Source organism: Ursus americanus, chromosome 11 (assembly GCF_024610735.1).
Source record: "Ursus americanus isolate L20-20 chromosome 11, mUrsAme1.1.p, whole genome shotgun sequence".
NCBI classification, from domain to species: domain Eukaryota; kingdom Metazoa; phylum Chordata; class Mammalia; order Carnivora; family Ursidae; genus Ursus; species Ursus americanus.
The window spans coordinates 23,348,400-23,354,754 of NC_142137.1; positions in this window are offsets into that span (position 1 = coordinate 23,348,400).

Consider the following 6,355-nt stretch of genomic DNA (forward strand, 5'->3'; position numbering starts at 1 on the left):
GTACACAATAGTATAATATTTTTCCAGTTAGCAAATATTAATCTGATTAGACATCACTGACTCCTGGATTGTAATGTATGTGTGTGTGTCCACACACACACACACACACACACACACACACACACACACACAGGTATATACACACATACACGTTTGATTTGTTTGTGTATTTATGCGGGTTCAATTGGTATTTTTCTCTTTAACATATTTTAATATGTTGTTCAGTTATTTCTTAATTACTTAAATGGATATCATTGATCGATTTCCTCAGTGAAATAATTGCCTAACAATGTACAGGAACAAAAACTGTAACAGGATTTGCTTCTTGAAGTCACACAAACAAAACCGGGTATTTTTCTACGATTCAAATTGTACTAAGAAGAAGCATCTTAGTTGGAATTGATGGATTGGATTGGAAATGACCCCAGGGAGCATCTGAGGGGCCAATCATAGCAGATGGGCAGATGATTGGGCTTCCTTAGGAATCCTATGCTTAATTAAAATCTTTCTCCAACTATTACAAGGGGGAGGGGGTGCGTGTAAATCACCCAACTGTGTGGCTGCAGGTACCACATGCCCCCAACATAATGAGAACAACTCAGTTTGGAGACCCTTGTGGAGTTTCCACCCAGCTGTCTGGGAATTAGCATCCTGGGGCTCCCTTCTTCACACTTGTCAGCGTCAAGGGAAAACTTACCACCCTCACACAAGAGGACTATTGAGGGGGCCATGAGTCAACTGGAAAACATACATGGCACTTTCTCAACTTGTTTCTTTCCATTGCTGCAAAATAGCATGTCTTTTGATTTGGATTTCCACTCAAGGAAAGTAGAGCACCACTTTGACAAGCATTTACAAGTGGGCCTTAAGGCAGGGCGGAGTCTAGTTCTTTAGGAGCTAAATTTCTAGTAAACACCTTGATGGGCAGATCCGGTTCATAACAATCTGGCCCAGTTATTTCATGCCTATTTTATACCTCGCTGAACTCTTGAACCCCTTGAAACCATGAAGGCCTGTGGGGAGGTTAGGGGGCAATGGGGGCTCTACTCTATTTACAGTGAGACATCTCCTCGGCCATTTCCTTGGGCATTTCAGGATGATTGCTCAATAGAAACCACTCCTATGCTGCATGTCACATGTAACGTGTACTTGTATCTTCGTAAGTCAGTGGAGTTGATTCAAAGAGCTGTGTGTAAACAATAGCCCAAAAAAGAAAAAAAATTGCCCCTGGCAGATTGCAAAGGGAAATTCTGTTTCCAGTTTATTCTTTTATTGAGCTCTGTGTAAAGTACATGAAGGGATTCTGAAACTCTTTTCTCTCTCTTCTCTCTCTCTCTCTCCAGCTAATGCTGTTTTCCAGTCTCTGAGCTGCCAATGTACCATGAGAAATCCACTCACTGACATGACAGAAAAGGCAGTCGTACAGCAGAAATGGTACGGTCTGTTGCAATAAATTACAGGTTTCCTTTTCATGTTCAGCACAAGAGGCGGCCCTCATGCAATTAGCTACAGCTGGTTAAAGAAAGAAACCATGCATCTGTGGACAGATCAGACTAAGAACCAACTCTTATTTTTTGGCATATATCACTACAGGAACAGAAAAGAGACCTGAGTTTTGTTCCTGAGCATAAGCCATTTTTAAAACTTGTACTTCCCCCTTCTGAATCACTAAGACAGCGCACCATTTGGGGAAACAAATCTACAGTCACGTTTTTTCCATTAAGGTCACTGGTTATGACAAATAGCTGAGTGCTTTCCACTTGATTCTTGTCTTTTAGGCCTAGCGAGATCTTTCTTCAGAGTATCTTGGCCTAATGGCGACTCTTAATTATACAATTGCCACTGCCTGATTGGAAATTTATATCGGTATGCTAGAGTCCTCCGACCATGATGATTTAATGTTTTATGTCTTTCTGCCATTGTTGAATGATAATTTTCACGAATGATAATTTGTAGTTTATTGCAGAAAAACTAAACATGCAGGAACTCTAGAATTATTCTAAGAGCACATACATGGGGTACTAGAACACAAATATATTAGCAATATATTTATGTCACTATTGTATAAAAGAGGTAAAAATATTTTACTGCGCACTCCAAATGAATAGTTTATCCTCTAAGAGACAACCTACAAAAATACTGGCTATTATCAGTTCAAGGAAGGCATTGATATGTCTATGTGACGCACGTACATTCTTACGATCCACTTCCTCATCGTCCCTGTCAGACTCTAGCTGTATTTTTTCTGTGAATAAAGTCAGCCCTAGGAAGTCTGGGATTTCCTTCCCAGACCTTTTGATTCCAAGATAATGCAATTTTAAAAATCATTTCAATATTGAACATCCCTGTGTTTTTACCAATCCTGGTTGAGGAGATTCACTTTAAAAATGAAAGAGGATAAAAGTCAAGAAGAAATTAAGACAAATCATAAGATTAAACTGGTCCGCATTTCTCTTCTGGAACATTTGGGGAGCGCTACAAAGTTATCAACTATTCATTCACTTAGACGCATTCAAATCTTAGGAGAGTAAGAAGAGATTTTGTCTTGGTGTCAGTTTATTTGTTTAGCACAGAAAAGCGAAATCATAATGGAAATCAGATGTAATTACTGACTCCCCCCTTCAAAATCGGCTCTGTTTTACAGAAAAGCAGTAAAGCTATTGATGTTTTAAAGGGGGAAAAAGAGGGAAAAAAATAGCTTGACAGTCCAGCTAAAGCTCACAGGGCATTTGTTGAGATGTCTCCAAAGCATTTGCCTGAAGATTTATTTTCAAAGTCGTGCTTAAAAGTAAAAAGCGGTTTGCCAGTTTCCCTCCCCTGTGTTGCAACCAAACTTACTGTGCCATTAGAACAAAGAAAACACGGTCCCCCTATTTTTGTTCATTAGGTTTAAGAAAGACATACAGAGCAAAAGGCCTTAAAACAGCAAATCAATATGACATGTTTGCAAGAAAGGAAAGGAACCAGAGTATGTGCCCGAACAACAAATTTGTACCATCTCAAAACCTGCAATTTACCCGAAAATGAGCAGTTTCCTTGTACTGGACTCCCAGACTCCTTGTGTAATGAACAACTTAAGTGTGAATGAAAACAGGTTGGGGGGAAGGGAATTATGAGGGGGGAAGGCAAACATTTGCAATATTGTGTGAATAAACAATATTTTTTTAACCTTCTCAAACTAGTCCTTTTTTTCCCCCTCTAGAGAGATAAATTTTGCTCCTGAAGAAGAAATAGGCTAGAGAGACTCCCAAGTACCCAAAATTTATATTCAAATGACATCTAAAAATCATCTTCCAATAAAAGCAAAGTCACCATCAAGTAAAAAAAGGAAACACTGAAATGTATACCATTATAAAAAAACCAACTGGGAATCATGGCTGTTGAACTTAGAGAGGAAATAACCAATTCATTAGGTCTGGAGACATTTCCAACCAAAGAGGACAAAACACTAAAATCTGTATTAATGCCTACAAAATAGCATTGGTAAGATGAGGGATCTATCCTTCTCTTTATTTTGGAATCTAAAAACAATAAATATTCTCTACTGGCCATTTTCTAGCACCATTTTGTCAAAGAAAGCTGACAAATTATGCAATTGTTAAATAAATACTGTCTGGCAGACATGCCAAATACAAAGAAAGGAAATTGCCTGAATGCACATCTTTTATTTCTACCTGGAGGAAAACAGCATAGAGCTTCTTGGTACTGTTATTTTCATTATTTCAAAGGCAAATATAAATTACAGAAGAAAACCCTCCAACTCAGAATTCCAAATTACCCCTCAACTTCTGATGCAAACTGATAGTTTTGACAAGACGATTATTTCCTTTTAAAGAATCCCTGAGGAGGATATTGAGTGGCAGGTGAGGATCAAAGAGTCACACCTTCCCGTAGTCCGGCTATAAGTCTTTAACGCACGAGCTTTCAATTTGTTTTTGGGACGAAATGCATTGAGGGCTTACTATCGTCAGCCACTCTTCTGGCCCCAGTAAACAAGGCACCCAGATACACCTACTCTGGGGAAGTTTATAACCCAGCTGGGCAGATAGAAGATAACAAAAATAAATCAAACAGTATGTTGGTAGGTGATGTGTTATGAAAAAGGAAAATGTCAAGGAGGATACAGAGATTGGGAAAAGTGTTGGCAGTACATTTAAATAGGGGGATCAGGAAGAGCCTCACTGACAAAGTGACATTTGAGCCCAGACCTGAAGGAGGTGATTAGCCATGTGGATAATCCAGTTTCTCAACCTCAGTACTACTGACATTACGGGCTAGTTAAGCTGCGGTGAGGGCTGTCCAGTGCACTGCGGGGTGGTTAGAGCCACGCTGGCCTCCACCCACTAGATGCCACTAGCACACACCCCAACCCCAGCGGGAAAACAAAAAATGTCTCCAGACATTGTCAAAAGTCCCCTGGAGGGAAAAAAAGAGTGGAGTGAGGGAGGTAAGTTGGGGCTGAGGTCAGAGAGGTGACAGGAATGATCCTCTGGGGCTTCATAGGCCAGTGCAGATCCTTTCTTTGTCTTTTACTCTGAGTGAAATGAGAAGCCACTCAAGGGTTTTAGAAGGATCGCTCTGCTGTGTGGAGAAGGTGAGTGAGTGGGAAGGGCAGAAGCAGGGCGGTCAATTAGGAGGCTATTATGATCCAAGTAAGAGATGTGGTGCCATCTACCACGGTAGTAAGAAATGATCAGATGCGGATATAATATTTTTAGTGTAGTGCATGAGATTTCCTATCATACGAAAGAAGTACTTGAGAAAAAAGGAGCTAAAGATCCCCAAGCCACGGGAAGGATGAAGGTGCCATCAGCTGAGATGGGGATTGCAGTAGAGAGGGCGGGACTGGGAGGGTAGATCAGGGAATGCATTTAAAATCATCCTTTGGCCAACAGAGGAAAGAGAAAATTTGTTTTTGCGTGGGTCATGATGTTTTAAATAAAAGCAGTGGCAAAATTTTCACATGTGAATGTAATATTGGGTAGGCAGAAAGAGCAAAATCTTTATCTTAACATAGAATCTGTTTAAATGCTTCTCTTTAGTGCTATAGGATTTTTCATAATAGAAATTTTTCCTAATGTAAGAATCTCCACCTAGCCATGCAGAGGGTGTGTAGCATTTCTTGGATTGAGTACATTCAAGGGTTATCTTGATAATACTACAAGCTATCTTTCTTTTTCCTCAAGGGAAACTATAATTATTCTAGAATAAAGAGTTACTACTCTAAAATAAGTGTTACTACTAGTGGACGCCCCGAATACCGGAACTATGTTTCTTTAGGACTTCGTTTTTACTTCGGTCACGGCAGCAACCATGTTGGACTGCCATCTGTCTGCTTGGTGTCAGCCCCGCTGGACCTTGAGCTGTGAGCCGGAGTTTACCTACCTCTGTAATCCCAGCGCCTATCACCTAATGGACACTCAGTCAATATCAACCACATGAATGAGTGAATAAAAGGATGATTACAAAGGAGCCAAATTTGTGGTACACATTTACAGCATTAAGGTACACAAACCAGTCTCACTGAGGCGGAAACCATGTGTTAGCTCCCCCCACCTCTCCTCTCCTTTCCTTCCCTTTCCTCCTGCTTGGTGTGATGGAAGGTGGAAGACTTGAAAATCAGTCAGACCTGAGTTGGAATCCCAGTTCTGCCACTGACTAGTTATGGAAATCTGGACAAATTACCACATGACAGGTCAGATTCCTTGGTAAACAGACTCATCCCTGCATAGACATCCAGCAAAGCAACAGCTGTGTGTCCAGAATTTTACAATCAGAAAATTGAAAGATCCCAAAATGGTTCTTTTAATTTCCACATATATGTATATTGTTTTAGCTTCAGTGACACAATGGGGGGGGGGAGTGGAAGTTTCTCAAAATGTCTTCATCTTGCCGTAAGACTGGCACTCTTCAGGTCCAGTGAATAGGACAAGCCTGCCCTTGCCAGCAGGGACGACAGGCTTTAAACAAATAATTTCATTTGTTATTGATAGTTATTTATTTGTGGTTGTGTTAAGTGTTGGGAAGGAAAAGAATGACATATTGTACAAGAGGAATCCGGGGGCGCCTGGGTGGCGCAGTCGTTAAGCGTCTGCCTTCGGCTCAGGGCGTGATCCTGGCGTTATGGGATCGAGCCCCACATCAGGCTCCTCCGCTATGAGCCTGCTTCTTCCTCTCCCATTCCCCCTGCTTGTGTTCCCTCTCTCACTGGCTGTCTCTATCTCTGTCAAATAAATTAATAAAATCTTAAAAAAAAAAAAAAGAGGAATCCAGACAAATGGGGTGGGGAGGTAGGTGGCTTTTCTGTGGAGGTCACATTTAAGCTACAAACTGAACCTGAAGTTGGAGGTGGGGG